The sequence below is a fragment of the Syngnathus scovelli genome, chromosome 2 (genome assembly GCF_024217435.2).
Source record: "Syngnathus scovelli strain Florida chromosome 2, RoL_Ssco_1.2, whole genome shotgun sequence".
NCBI lineage: Eukaryota > Metazoa > Chordata > Actinopteri > Syngnathiformes > Syngnathidae > Syngnathus > Syngnathus scovelli.
Window position 1 is genome coordinate 18,973,202 of NC_090848.1, and position 16,501 is coordinate 18,989,702.

Consider the following 16,501-nt stretch of genomic DNA (forward strand, 5'->3'; position numbering starts at 1 on the left):
GTGATTCACTTGTACATTTTCTTACAAAACAAACTCCAATCTATTACTTTATTTAGCTAGAATCGATGGTTGTCTGGGTGACTACTGAAAGAACATTTGTAATTGCAGATAATACATTTTTCATGAGCATAAATACTCTACAGCAACATGGGATGCAGTTAAAGCGCATAAGCTATTCAGAGGTCACGGAGTCCTAAAGTATAAATGATCCGCTCGGAAAAACATGAGACGTATAGGAGGTTTGTAGAAGTATGGCACGCAGGAAAGATAAGAACAAGTATCACTTAGTATTATAACAAGATTATGAATCTGTGTGGATAACCATGGTTGTTAATTTTTATTCTTTCTCCATAAACTTTGTTGATACTGGCTTGTTTCTGCAAAGTCTTGAGAAAGCCGAATTGATTGATAATAATCATAAGTGGATAAAGAGCCACATCATTTTTGAAAAGTGAAAATCCATTAATGAGCTTAAATGTTCTTTCAACTGTGATTCCCTTTAGTGAGCCAATAAAAGCTGTACTTGTTTGGCATGTAATCAGACTGTGGACGGAATGCGGCTAGATTTTTTTTTTTCAAAATACTGTACAGTGGCGGTTCTACACACTTTTACTTGGGGTGGCAAGGGGGTTGCAGGAGGCTCGGTTGGTGGGCGGAGCTTATACCCCCCCACCACAAACACACAAATGTCCACAGATGCGCACGCATGCCCACACACACACATACGCAAACACAAACAAGCACACACATTTCGAATTCAGGTTTCAAAGTCAAAGTCATAGTCAAAGTCAGCTTTATTGTCAATTTCTCCACATGCCAAAGACACACAAAGAAACCGAAATTTCGTTCCCCCCCTATCCCACGGTGACAAGACATGGCGCACAACAGACAAACAAGTAAACAAGTATAACAAAAGCGTGCTGAATAAATAATGAATAAATAACACAACAATAAATAATAAATAAATAAATAAATAAATAAATAAATAAATAAATAAATAAATAGGAGGAGCAGAAAAAAAAGGAGCAAGTGCGCGTACAGCAGACATTCCCGAAAATAGCGCAACAGTGCCGCACGCTACGCAGAAGGGGGTAGCGAGTTCAGGGCCCTAACAGCCTGGAGAAAGAAGCTGTTGGCGATTCTGGTGGTGCGGGAGCGCAGGCTCCTGTACCTCTTCCCAGAGGGCAGAAGGTCAAACAAAGAGTGAGCCGGGTGACTCACATCTCTGGCAATCGAGGTTGCCTTGCGGGCGACATGGGAGGTGTAAATGTCCTTCAGGGAGGGTAGCGAAGCACCAATAATCATTTTTCATTTCATTTTTGTTGTTGTCGCTTGAATAAAATAGCTTAATGTTGCACAGTGTAGTCGACATGTCACAGAAAGCAGCTGCTATTAGTTGACTAATCGGATCATTTGTAAAACACAGCATATCGCAACAGAAGACCGCTGCCCTTTTGTAATTTGAATTTCTTAGTACAGTTTGCTTCTGGGGTAGGAAGATCCCTGAGAATGGTAAGCGGTTACTTCGGCTGATGTAGGTGCAGGGCTCCTGCACAGAGCTCCGTGTGACTTTGTCATTAGCCAAGTACACCGCTGGGGCAATTCCCTGAGCCCACCCGCTGCGACGGAAGCTTAGTGGATACCAACACGTGTCATCCATTTATGTGTCCTATTTATTCAAATGAGATATGAATTCACTTGGGGCGATGTTGACTGATTTTCATCATTCTCCTTTATAAATCAGCACTATGCAGTCAACATGTCAGCATAAAACTAATGTACACGGGGAACAGTCACGAGATGGCCGATGTTCTATTGGTGGTTTATCGTATCAACCAGTTTCTTTTGAAAAAAGAGGGGGGGGGTCAGACTGAGATAAATTCTAATCAGTTGTTTACTGTTACTTGGTATGGTTGAGTACTCATTCTGGTATCAGTGTGAAAAATGGTGGTTCAGAAACACCGTGGGTCACCCAGTTTATCATCACTGTCAAGCATGCATGAGCAAAAAGTTGTTGGCAAGATTTGAAATTGTGCCGTGGTACATCCATGAGACATTTTACTGACTATTCAGAGTACACAATGTTGCAGCAGGGCATACACCGCTGCTGCAGCTCGTGAATTCAAATGTTATACTGGGTTTTCATCCAGCAAGTCACTTGACATTCCCTGCAGGGCTTGTGTGTGGGTGTGTGAGCGCATGTGCATGAGAGCGACATGACAGCACCGCTTGCATCCTGCGGGAGTTAGGTTGAGGTTTCCCCCTTTTCTCTGATACAGCAGAGGAGGTGAGAATAAGAGCAGCTTACGGTGATGAATTGAGACGAGACTAGAGAGGCAACAAAAACCAGAGTGCGGGTGAGGTGTGTGTTGAAGAGTGTGGCAGCGAGGGGTGCATGCAGTGTCTGAGAGGGGGAAAACGCAGCGGACAGGTAGTCACACTCTGTACCATTTTGCTGCATTGGCACATTACAACTTCCCATCCAATAGACAGTTTGTGATTTGTATTAACTAATAATGAAAAGAAAAAAAAAAAATTGTGGACCCTTGATGGTCAGCAGTAACATTGCAGGCGCCTGTAACAACAAAAAATCATGTATGACTCATGAAAAAGCCATGCACTTGCAGACAAACCAGAGTTGAGGTATAGCTTCCCTAATGATACCGTTGTTATTTCTGACCTGCTGAACCTGCTCACTTTTAAGACCTTAGCTAATGAATCATAGCAGTATAGCGCAGTGTGGGCTGCCAGCACCTGAGGCAAGTCAACAATTTGCACTTTCTAACCAGTAGATCTGTGGAACTGCTTTGAATCTTTTCTGAGCCCTCTGGGCTCTTGTGACGTGAGTCCAAAAAAAGAGATACCTTTTTGTGACATTGTGCTAATGCACATTGCCATTTTATGTACACAATGTCTGCAGCACGGTGGAAAAATGATTAGCAGGTCTGCTTCACAATAATGAGGTTTGGGGTTTGATCCAAGTTTCCGCTCTCCAGTGTGGAGCATGCTGGTCCTTCCTCCTCAAGCTAGTCCAGCTTCCTCTCACTTTCAGGACAATAAATTGTCCGTTAGTGTGGATAGTTGAGTGTTGAAATGTGCTCTGCAATTGAAGGCAACTGAAGGTCGGTCCTGTGTATCCCCCGTGAACATGAAGTCTCATAAGCGAACTATGGTCATGGCAGATTTGTCAATTCAGAAATTGTGATTACTGTAATTATGATTAGGCATGGACCCACTTCATATTCTGATGATAACTGTGAGCAAACATACCATACTTTCACGGAATTGGAATTAAGGCTCTAAAATGTATAACTTTTAAATCTTCAAAAAAACAATAAATGAAATCAAAACACTGTGTAACCGCTTGTAATCTCTTTTAACAAATAATTCCTATTGGGAAGGAAATTTTTGTAGAAGTAATATATTCACATATCCATCCCCACATGTTGCAAAGCAGAAGTTCAACCTTTATACATTAAATTGACATACTTTTTTTATAGTCTGTTTTTACTTGTTTTTATGTTATTGCATTTATCCCTAACCACACTCTATTTAAAAACATGTATTTGTAACTTATTTTGGGGGGCTGGAATGAATTAATTGCATTTATATATTTCAATGGGAAACATGACCTCAAGTTACGAACCTTTCAAGTAACAAACAGGCAGAGGAAACCAGTTAAATTTGAAATTTGAGGTTCCACTCTACTGTATGCAGTATATTAAGTATATAATTTGCTATGAATATGATGGCATGATTGCCCCAGGCTCTGAATTTCAAAGGAACGTTAAATACCTGTTAAAATGCTGTGGTCATCATAATTGCTAATCATGCATAATCGTTTGAAAATGTTCTTTTTCATCATCATATCAAGGCATCTGTGAGCCACACCATGGCTGTTTTTCCTTGGCCTGCCTTTGACATGTTTCTTTCTGATATCGTCCAGACTGCTCTCATCTCATCACCCTTTCCCTTACCTCCTCTACACATGTCATATCTGATCACACAGCCCACTGCTTTACCTTTTGCCATTTTACGCAGTCACTGAGCACTCAGTGTGCTGCCACTCAACCTGTAGAAATTCCCAAAACACCAATAAATAAAGTCAAGGTGTGCCTGTCGCTACTTCCCGTTTTTCCCACTTGTTTGACTGAGCTTGTCCATAGTCCTGCTCGACTCACTCTGTCTTTTTCCTTTTTCTATCATCACCGCGCAGCATTATGCATTCCGCATACGGCTTTGCGTTATAATTCTCTCAAACACAAGCTCACTTCATTTGAGCGCTTGAGATTATTACAGTGTTTGTTTAGGAACATGGGAGCTTAGCGTATGAAGATAAACAGCTGCGATGTTCTGGCTACCTGACTTTTAGGATGTGTGATTAATTTCACCCGCTCGCACCCATGCACATTCACTGCTGGCAGAACAAAATTAAATGCACCGTAAAGCAGGCAAAGATCCATATATGACACTCACATAGATAAATTACCACAGACAGACCAAAGCAATGTGATTGTTTCGCACGGAGGTCAGGTCATGTCTTGCGCATGAATTGAACAATTCATGGTGGTTTGGGCACGATAGCGCTTTCGATGAAAAGTTGTAAAAGTATGTGAAATATCTGAGGTCTTTTGACATTATCAATACCATTCCGGATTCTTCCTTGACATCTTTAAAGCTGGTTGCAAAAAGTACATTAGTGGGGTCGATGTAGGTTGCACTTTGATCAATCCATCATTTCAGTCTTTTCACAAAAAAATAGATGAAACTATATATCCAAATTTACATCAGGTGCAAAAATCTAACCCTTTTCAGGAAATTGGACCTGTGGAGAAAAGGGTTGACGTCTCAATCACACATAATCCTTGTAAATTGTGGATGGCTACCCCAGTTGGAATTGTATGACAAGCTTGAGGCGAGATGTTTTGTGGTTTCCATTAATGTGTAAATAATACTCACCTACTTACTTTTTCTGAATGTTTGGGATGCGAGATACGACTTTTAGTGCATGGTTAAGGCTTATGGCTGGGGAAGAATTTGCAAATAAAATGTGATACATGAGAGGATAAATGGAACAGGACGTGATAGATCTTCAGAGTTCAGTTCATACTTACGAGTGGAGGATCATACATGCTTATGTACAGAAATGTAATGCATATTTGGATCAAACTGAATATTTAAGGCTTATGTCAAAGGTTGGTGCTTTGACAGAAGACAGATATTTCTTTTCTGATTTTTCTGTGTACACACGAATGCATTTTGGATTGGATTTCTACAATATTTTTAGATCTAAAGACGGGTAAGGGGAAACGTCCTTTTTACGTGGAAGAGAGAACCATTTTGAAAAATCCAAATTGTTATAGATAAAATAAGGATTTTGCAGAGAAAGGTGAATTGATAAATTGATTTATTCCACCTAATTAGGAATTTTAACACAAACACTTTCCACCTTTCCTTTTTTTTAACCTGCGTGGTGGAATGTAAACTGCCACCATTACGATCGAGGAGGGACTCAAAGATGCACTGTTTAATCAGGGTGTCAATTTCTGGATTGTCTGTGTGGATGTATGAGTAACACCCAGCTCTGTCTGTCTAAATCTCTAACTGCCTCTTTCTTTCCCTCCTCCTCATCATCCTGCCATCTACCAAGACCAGAGACTCACGAGCCTTATAACAAAGTTCCATTCCCCTCTGTCTTGTGCATTAATGAGACACCCTCTATGCAGGAATACAGATAGAAAGACATATGTGGCATACAGAAATAATGAAAGCGCCAAACTCTGGTCCCTGAAGACGTCGCTATTCATAAACTGCACCTACATAGCATGTGTAACGTCACAGGTTTGGATTCATTATAAATGGTGGTATGAAATGTAGGCAAGCATATACTGTCCATGGAATACACGTATCTCATTTCCTTATCAGTAGCTTTACCTTCTCCTGTTTGCTAGATATCACCAAATAATGCTGCAGGCAAGAGTGGGAAGGGTAAATGCACAAGGGCGTGTAAAGGTAATGATACCATTCATTTTAAGATGAGATGTGACACCAAAGAGAAGGAAATCGAGCCGCCAGAATAGAATGTTTATTCATAGGCTGGTGCACCAGTGCATGCTGCAACAAAGTGCCAACCAGAAAAAAAAGTATTTTGACATTGTGTGATGTGGCTCAGGTGTGCTGAGGAAAAATGGTAACATCTTGACAGCTGCATTGCTCTCTCTTTGCAGCCCCTGTTGCTCATTACATCCATGTTAAAAATGATTTACATGGATAGTGGAGCACTTGGTGGCAGCTGAGCTCTGCAACAGCTTGATTCATTATTGATCGCTTCCTATTCTTAGATTTGCGCTGCAACATTGGCTGAGGTGCATTTGTGCTTCGGTCTAAATGGGCAACGTACAAGTGAGAAATCTGAAAGTGAGAGGCGGCCGTTCTGATAAAGGCTGCCATGTCAGGTGGACTCCAAATGACAAGTTTTCTCTTTTTTTAAATGATGAAATACTGTCCAGTTCTGATAAACGTTTGCTTGAACATCCATGGTATTTTTCAGGAGCTGTAAATTTTGTTTTAACAATAACGTCCAAATTTATACTGTTTTGAGTTTAAGCTTGCAGGTTGAATGGTTATGATTGTTGCTCACACCACATTTTGGATTTGAATTTAGAATTCAGGCTTCTTTCCATAAGGTGTCCAAACATCCTCGACTCTTGGCTTTGACTCTTGGCGACCAGTCCAATTTATCTCATGCCTCTGAGCCAAAGTCAGCAGGGATAGGCTTCACTACCCATGATTGAATGTCTCAACTTGCTATGTGGAAAAAATAAAGATAAACAAAAAAAGAAAAGAAACATCGCAATGTCAACTCTTAACACTGTCTCTCACTCATTCTTCCTGCTGACACATTTTTTGGTTCGTCCCTCTGTGCGGCCAGGCCCAGTGGGGACCATCAGGCTATAGAATATGAGAAACGTATAAGAAAAAAAATGTAAAAGAAAAAACATATCTTTAGATTAGTATATTATGTAGTTTATTAAAAGTGACTGTCTATGAGAGCCTGAGGGGCTCCAAGCACAGCATCTCTTCTCACCTTGCACTGGCAGCCTGATGATGGAGAAGAGTCCTACACTCACTTGCTTGTTATATTTGAGAGTGTCATTTTGAGTCAAATATTTCCGTGCGTGTGAGGCACCACCGGAGTATGCTGTGCTGTGTAACAGTCTCTTAATTTCAATGAGATTTCCAAAATATAAGTGGCAGTTAGTCGACCTCAAGTTATTACGGTCATTGTGGAGTGGCAAAGTCAATACGTCCTCTAGCTGATTAGTAGGTTCAAACCCTGATAGGCGGTATAACAAATAGATGCATGGAAATTTCATGAAGACTTGAAATTACTCGTCGGGGAATGGTTTGTTTTAGTGTTGTGATTGACATTTGATGAAGTCAAATGGCCTAGACTCCCGTTTTCTGGTAACACTTAGAGTAATTGGATGAGTGGTACGAAAATGGATGCCTGGATGTTAGTGTTCCATGTTTGTGAGCAAATGATTTTAGTGAATGGATTGAAAGACATCCTCAAACTTGTTTCTGGTGTTCCTGTTGGGTTCATCTCATTAGCCAAAGAGCAGAATTGCCAAAGTCATTTTTAACATACAGTTCAATAAAAAAAATAAAAAAAAAATTGAAAACATTCAGATAAGCATGCAATTAAGATAATGGTATTGTTTGGTAAGCAGGACACCTGGGTAGTTTTATCTTTCTTATTTTGCGTATTATAAGATCTGTCATTGTGCCTCCAAAGGAGTTTTGTTATGAAGAATGCTTGCACACAATCAGTACTTTTCAACTATTTATCTGGAAAGTAGTATTATTGGATGTATTTCAAAAGTGGGCCCTCACACAGCAAAATGATATACGGTGTATAAAATGAAACATAAGATATTCATTGAAGCTTAGAAAAAGCGCATTTAGAATATTTTCTGCACTTTCAATGCTTTCAGCTACAAATAAAAGTATTTGATTTATGCCTTCAGCAAAAAAAAAAAGACATTTTGACAGTGCTGTGGAGTGATTTTCTTTAAATGAGCCCTCTGAATTTACACAATTTATTTCTCAACAGCCTACTCAGCAGACTCCATGTAACACGTGTCTATGGGAATTGCATATAATGATTACTTATTCAGCCCGTGATTGTATTTATTTATTTTTAGCCTTGGGAGTTAAAAGTCAGCTTTCTTAGAGGTGTCGAGAGAATTGTCATGTTGCCACAACACATCATTTGTAGTAAGTAAATGAAGATGTTTTGTTGTGTTTTTGTCTGGCTGTGCATTGATAATTTGATGTCCTCCGAGAAACTGGTGCTCTGGCATGTAATTTTGTCAACATGACAAAAAACAACAATACAGGCTTTTTTTCGTCCTACTTCAAGAGAAATTAGACGCATAGCACTGAAAACATCTCATTGTGGAAAAGGTCAAATACTTGAATATCACAGTAAGAATCTCTAAAGCCTCATATTAGCCACAACTCTCTTGTGTAGTGAGTTTGGAGGAAGAGATATGTCAAACTAATTGCTCTTCATTTGAATAAGATCTGTCAAACATATGCAAATTAGTAGCACAGAAAAGGCTTTCAATTCAAAATTCTCCAATGCTGGTTGAACAGTAATGTTTAAATATATTCACTGGGCATTCTATTAGTTAAACCTATGAGCATTGTGACACCTCCAAGGGTGAACATAGTAATCACTTTGAGAACCTTGCTTGACTTCCAGTTTTAGATTTGTTAACATTGGCTCTTATAAGACGTAACCTCTCGTTCCAGAACATTCCAAAGATGCTCTAATGCACTGAAATGGAGTGAATCCCGAGGACGTTTAAATGTGGTTAACCAACACTCATGAACTGTATAAAAAAAACAAAAAAAAAAACACTTAACACTCCCGATTAAGATCAAAGAAGATGCACCATGTTACATTGTGCTCAGGAGCAATACTCGGCAAGAATGTGGTTTAAACAAAACAGAATTGTTGCTATGGGACTGGAGTGGCACCCCCTTCCACAATTACACCACCATCAAATGCTGTTTGGGCGCTGCAATAGTGGAAGTAATCAGTACGAGTGCCATTTGTTTCTAATATGCATGCTATTGTATTCTTTGTACTAGTGCAAGCATTGTTACTTTTCTATATTCTCAGCAGAACATTGGCTAATGATCATACATTGTTTGTTTTCAGCCCATTACACCTTGCACGGTGAACAGGAAGAGCAAAGGCATATATCACACTGATTGGCTTGTAGTAAGTCTATGTTTCATCCTAAAACGGTTTCTGAATATTATTACACAGGCAGTATCTTGAGGGCTACCAATATCACAAGCCATTTCCAAGAGTGATTCTTTATTAGTTGTGCTATATAAAGAACTGCCCGATGATCACATGTAACATGTCAAGCACATGATTTGTCTTTTAGCGCCTGCAGGAAGTAAGCTTGTGCGTGTGTGTTTGCGCGCGTGTGTGTGCGCGTGTGTGTGCGCGTGTGTGTGTGCGCGTGTGTGTGCGTCTGTCAGTACACGTTCATGCGTCTGTGTGGGACTGTCAAGACTGTTCAAGTTTGCATGTTGGCACTTCATATGACAAGTTATGACAAGGCTGCACAACATAAAAGCTATTGTCTCTGTATGTCATCATCAGCATCATCATCATCAATCATCCCAGTCACATTCTGTGTTGTCATAAAACCTGTTATTGTGTTACTTAGAGCATAGGCAGGTTCTCTCCTGCTTTGGTTACACAGGGCTCATGAATAAAAACAGCAGATAACAAACCAGTTGCATACGCATCCAATCACTTCAACATCCTGTCAAGCTCCATTTAGCCTCTTCAGTTTGAAATTAGTCAAGTGGCAAATTGACATTGACGTGAAAATTAATTTGAGCATATTTCCCCATGTCAGGGAAACAGTGAGTTGGAGCAGCCATGCGAATATGGTTGCATCATCAAAAACTTTTACATAGGAACGTTTTGTATTTTTTCTAGTTGTACAATTTCTTTGGAGTATTGTATTGTATTGTATTGTATTGTATTGTATTGTATTGTATTGTATATTGTATTAACTACCAGGAAGGTAGCTTTGACATCTACTCCAAAGTAGGGAGAGAGTGGCTGCTTCCAGAGTGAACATGGAAGATGGTTCCGCAAGAAAAGAGCCTGATAACTGAAGTGTTGCTTTACCATCCAGTTTTTGAGATTTCAGAAATCACAATGCCGCCTGGCCATGTTGACCTTTTAGGAGAGTAATAAGATTTTACATTCAATTCAAAATTTTACAGATATCCAATGTTTTACATTACACAGAGAAATACAGTATTGTTTCTTCTTGATACAAGAAGAGCATTCTTTGAGGATATCTGTGTTTTGTTCTGTCAGATGCAATTTGTGGAGTCATCCTTGTGGTACAAGTTCCGCTTAGTGAAAGAGCACATAGTTTGCAGACTTGATACCAGACTCCATAATAAATGGGAACAAAAATGGCCACTGTGTGTGCAGTCTTAAAACAAACAAGCACTCTAAATGAGCCCACTTGGTTCCTGTCTCATTCAATTTTGAACTAATGGGCCAGACCTGCCCTCGGCGATTTGACAAGACTGGGGTGTACAGTTTAACATAACAATTAGTACTGTAAAGCCACATGGCATCCTGCCATTGCATTTGTAAGGCATAATTGGTAAAAGTAGCTTTTATCTGATAGAGGGTGAATTTGTGGCCACTTGGATGGTGATTGTATTACAGTATACAGCGATTGGTCATCATGTAATCAACTTGTCATGTAAAGATTGAAGGGTACTTGAATACAGATGATTTATGGATGTACAGTATCTATCTTAGTGATTGCTTCTTAAAACTATTGTTTCTTTTACGGGCGCAGTGAAAGGTATTAAAATGGACTTACTGTGGTGTCACAAACTAAATCCAAAGTAAAGTCTGATAACATGTACCTTTCTTTTGCTGTTATTTTTTTGCCTTCATTTATACAGAATGTTCCTATTAGCAGACTCAAGTTTAATATGGCCAGTCATAGCTTTGTGTTTATCTGGGCAGATGACATTTTCACACTGGCCAAGAGATAAGAAATGGCACACGAGTTTACTGCTGGGATCTTCCCAAAGTATTAAGTGAGAGAAGTTTTTGTGCTTGGAAATATTGTCGGTAATGCAAGCGTAGTTCAAGCTCACACTGACAGAAATGAGATCAGGAACAAATTTGAAACATTGTTTTTTCTAAGGGGGAATGAAACTAACTACTTCTGTGTTTAATCCAATTTTGTACAATAAGTAAAAATGCATAACCATTAAAAAACATTCAGAGGTTAAAATAATTTCTATTAATAATTGGAAAAAAAGACCATTTGTATTTTTTTATTAAATTAATTTAAATTATGTTTTGAAATAATTAACTAGGAAATTAGCATTTTAATGTCAAGATACAAAATATAGCTTTTTGGTAGACGTTCACATATTCAGCATTGCACTCTTTGTCTGTCCATGACACTAAAGGAATTCAATTATAATGTGACACGCACAGGATGAGACAAACAAAATAAATTGAATCCTTGGTAAAGGAAATTAGTGACGTCTGCAGGCAGGGTCAGGGGCTGAATGTGGAAGCAATTTAAACCCCATTTAACATGCCTAGGTGGTTACATAGCTGTGAAAAATCTTTAGATTAACTTGTAATTTATCGTGTTCATGTTATTACATTTAGTTCCCTCATGAAACTCCCTTATTGAATTAAGGTGACAAATGTTTAAGCCTCGGCCGCAGTCTCCTATTGCTTTCGATAAGGATACAATGCGGTAGATTACCTTTTATCAATTGAACATGCCAGCAAATAACATAAGTGACGTTTAGCACGACGGTCCCCGTACAATCGACGGCCAAATAGGATTTTGTTGTCTTCATTAAGTAGGTGGAAGGAAGCTGCTTTCAGTGATAAATTCACTGCTTTCATCCTGCTATTTAATTCTCTCTCTCCTTCACATCCACTTTCGGTGAAGTCAATAAATTCACATTGGCCCTTATTCATGTCACAGTGGAGGATTGGACAAGACTATTATCGAGGTTCGGTAAAGAGGACAAACAATATGGTGACTACATTTAACCCCATCCCGTCACACTAATCCAGATTTGGTAAGTCTTTCCTGTGGCGCCATCCAATTGCCAACAAAGCACAAAATAGAAGGACGCCAGACGGACAAAATGACGAGAAAATGTTTTTTGTCTTCATGTGCTGAGGAGAATTGATCCTCCAAAAGGTGAAAGCTGTTACGCTCCCATGCCCGTCTCACCGTCCTTCAAGGGCACTATAGGGGTCTTTATTGATTACCTATTGACAAATCATACGGATGAGTGCTGGTATATCAAACTGTGGGAATTCACCTGCAGTTTTATCATTTACAGTAAATATAACTTATATATTTAATTTTATATTATATTAAATATAACCTGCCATCTGTTTTTTTAACAAGATACAAATGTTTGTTAAGCTTAAAGGCAGCCATCATCCTTTTATGCTAAACTAATTAACAGTTCTGTCTTCTCTTTATTTTTAATATATGTATAACATGAACTCGCGTTTCACCCTTGTCTTCTTCTGCAGCTGTTATGCTTATCATTTTTTGACATGTAACTGAAATGAAACTCATTGTACCATTTTAAGCTTAGATCTTTTTCTGTAAAATGATGCATTCAAATGTATGTAAAGGAAGATCTTTTTACAAAATTACAGTGTTTGCTTATTAAGTCCTACAAGAATCTATTTTCTCATGGTAAACATCAGTCACATCATGGGAACACGATGCATGGTAGGCCCATTGACCGCTCCAAATTGCCCATAGGTGTGATTGTGAGTGTGCCCTGTGATTGTCTGGCAAACCAGTTCAAGGTGTACCCCGCTGAGGTAGGCGCCAGTACACCCGTGACCCTTGAGAGCATAAGGTGGTTTAGATAATGAACAGATGGATGGAACAACTGCATTGAATGACACCTCATTTTCTTGCCGGGCAACTGTAACTCAACACCTGTTCTATAGCAATTTGTTATTTTCTGTCATTTCTTGTTTTCTGTGCTAGCTCCAAAACCGCTGCAATAATTATATACAATGTAAGAGGTGTGTTTTTCTTTCCATAACCCCCCCCTTCAGATAAGAGTGGGAAAATGAAATAAGAAAATAAAAGTATAGACACGGTAGGGTGAGAAAAGGACAAACGACGCGGTCAATTAAGCAAAGAATGGGGAAAACTGGCATCAAAGTGGAGTTTTAAATAGCCGAAAGGAGATGATGGAGGGTGCGAAAAGACAATAGTGGGATGCCATTGATGAAAGATGTGGAGGGATCAAAGCATCGGATCGAGTCGTCTCAAGTGCAGCGTTGGAGACGAAGCAACATCACAAAATAGAAAGCTTCACATGTACACTTTGCTATGACTCACTGGTCTGCCTCTTGGTGATAACGCATTTGGTCGCCAGGCACTGACGTCAAACAGCCACACCATAATAAGTCTGTAGGTTACGCTACGGTTACCATGGTGACTCCCTGGGTGATGGGCAAAGAATAGAGCCCGCTTTGCTTAATTAGAGAAGATTGCACATGATTAAACCAAGGCTGGACCAGAACAGGAGCGGACACACACACACACACAGACTTACTGAGACTTATATGCGGATAACTGTGGCAGTTTGAATGTCAGGCATTTTCATTTGTTGATAATTCAAATGTAATAATTCAGTGTTGTTAGATTATACTAATAAGATAATTCTAATAGTCTAATATAATCAGAAATCAGAAAACCTTTATTGTCATTCTACACAGTACAATGAAATTGGAGACCTCCATCCAGTGCATGAGGTAGATACAAGTAACATAGTCAAGTAAACGACTACTAATAGAAAAGTAGATGAATAATCGGAAACAGTAGTGCGGACAAAGTGCAGTAGTAGTGCAGGAGGAAAGTGTCATCAGTGTCGGCTGGAGTTGAGGGCGGCTATGGCTTGGGGAAAGAAACTGTTTTTGAGTCTGTTTGTCCTGGTCTTCATTTGCCTGTAGCGTCTTCCAGAGGGCAACAGGTCAAACAGGGCGGAGCCAGGGTGGGAGCTGTCCGCTGAGATGGCCTTAGCCCTGCTGAGGCAACGGGTAGTGTAGAAGTCCATAAGGGAGGGGAGAGGGCGGCCAATGATCCTCTGAGCTGCCTTCACCACTCTCTGCAGCTTCTCCCTGTCAGCGGCGGTGGAACTGCCGAACCATACTACGATGCAGTGGGTCAGTAGACTCTCAATGGAAGATCGGTAGAAGGTCAGCAACAGGTCGGTGTTGAGGTTGTACCTCCTGAGGACTCTCAGGAAGTGTAACCGCTGCTGAGCCTTCTTGACGATGGTGGTGATGTTCTCTGACCAGGAGATCCGGTCAGAGATGTGGACGCCCAGGTACTTGGTGCTGTGGACCCTCTCCACCTGCTCGCCGTTGATGAAGAGGGGAGTTGGCTCAGGGCTGTGCCTTCTGAAGTCTATGATGATCTCGTTGGTCTTCTTGGTGTTCAGAGCGAGATTGTTCTCTGAGCACCAGTCGACCAGCTCCAGGACCTCCTCTCTGTAGGCTACCTCATCGCCATTGGAGATGAGACCGACCACAGTGGTATCGTCGGCGAACTTGACAAAACATTATTATACAGTATCGTGGAACCTCTAGGTCAGGGTGTCAAACTTATCTTTTGTCGCAGGCCACGTGAAAGTTACAGTTGCCCATAGAGGACCATCATGACTTTACACCATTGTCCATAGGCATGGCTGTGAATGTGAATGGTTTATTTTTTTGCAACTTATTTGTGCCCTGCATCTGATGTTCAGCGTGCAAGCCATCTCTTGCCAAAAGTCAGCTGGGATCGGCTCCAGCACTCGAAAAGCAAAGAAAACGTGGCACAGAGAATAGGTGGATGGCTACAACTGTACTACTTATTATAATAATTGAAATGATAGTAATAATAATATATAATGTCAATATCTGTATGCGGACGTGCTAACCATTGCCCAACCGAGCCTAACCCTCACAGTTAGGAGGGTGTGGGTTCGATTCAACCTCTGGCCGTCCCTGTGAGGAGTTTGCATGTTCTCCCCGTGCCCGCGTAGTTTTTTTCCGGCCACCCCGGTATCCTCCCACATCCCAAAAACATGCTTGGTAGGCCAATTGAGCACTTCAAATTGCCCCTAGGTGTGAGTGCAAGTGTGGATGGTTGTTCGTCTCTGTGTGCCCTGCGATTGTCCCCCGCCTACTGCCCGATGACTGTTGGGACAGGCTCCAGCACGTCTGCGACCCCCGTGGAGACAAGCGGTATAGAGAATGGATGGATGGATGGAATATCTGTTTGCCATCACCCCGATAGAAATAATACAAATTGCTAGACCAGCTTTTTACCTTGCAGACATAGACGTGATCTGACTAAAATTTAGATTGACTTTCTGCCACCAAACTGTCACTCTGCCAGGCAAATCTCCAAAGGGGCACACCCAGCTTGGCGTCAAATGGTCTGCCAAATCGGGAAATGCTTTACACTTGCACAAAAATCAGGATCTGTCAGCATTTGTGCTCTGACGCAGATGCACTGTCTAAAAAATAGAGCCTTGTAGTCTTTCATGACCAGTTTTTGTTTCTGGACTTGTTTTACTTAGGGTAATAAACAAAAAGTCTCTAAAAGGTTCTCTGAACAGAGAATGGCAGTTTCTTCAATTCCTAGCTTGCATCACATGCAAGCATCCTTTCCATGTCGAGAGTGCCATGAAACAAAGTGAGCTGTTTATTTTATTGTCTTACAGTGGGGAGAGACTGTTCAGTTGTAAATGCACATTTTTGGGGTGATTGCACCCATGGTGAGTGACAGATTTATTAGTGTTGAATTTTTCACAGCTTGAACCACAGCTTGGTGGTTGTGTCATCCGTTTGCGTGACTGAGCAGCCATCCCCGCTGTCCCTCAGTGACTCTCTTTCTCGCAGTTGGGCAGTCACAACTCTCCAAACACTAATGGACCGCTAATCTGGAACGCTGCAATCTCCTGTTTTTCACCCCATGCTCAATCTTCCCTTCCTTCCAGTCCATCCCTTCGATTTTCCGGCCTTGCATTTCTTCAACAGGCTTACCAGATTTACTCACTCAGCATTTGGCTCTCCTATTTAAGTCTTAATGATTACTGACACTGCAGTACTGGAGCATTTTTACGTTTCCCTAGTATCCCTAATCATCTATGCTAGAAATAAGGTAATGAGTCATAAGCGCAGTACCGGATATGACATGGATTATAGCCATGGGTGGCCAGAAGAATTTATACTTGACTACTAAAGTTTCTGTTCTGTACATGAACACTATTGATAAGTAAGAAAACCAAAACAAGTTTTGCTCATGTTATTAGTGGCCTTTTAACTATATTTATTATCATATGGGAGAAAACTGCCGTGAGTTAG

The 16,501-nt window shown here is 40.5% G+C and overlaps 1 protein-coding gene across 3 annotated transcripts in view; it reads left to right on the forward strand.

Annotated features, from left to right (window-relative positions):
• klhdc8b (kelch domain containing 8B) overlaps nucleotides 1-16,501 on the forward strand; it is a 74,467-nt gene that overhangs the window by 28,814 nt on the left and 29,152 nt on the right. The gene's annotated exons all lie outside the window — the stretch shown is intronic.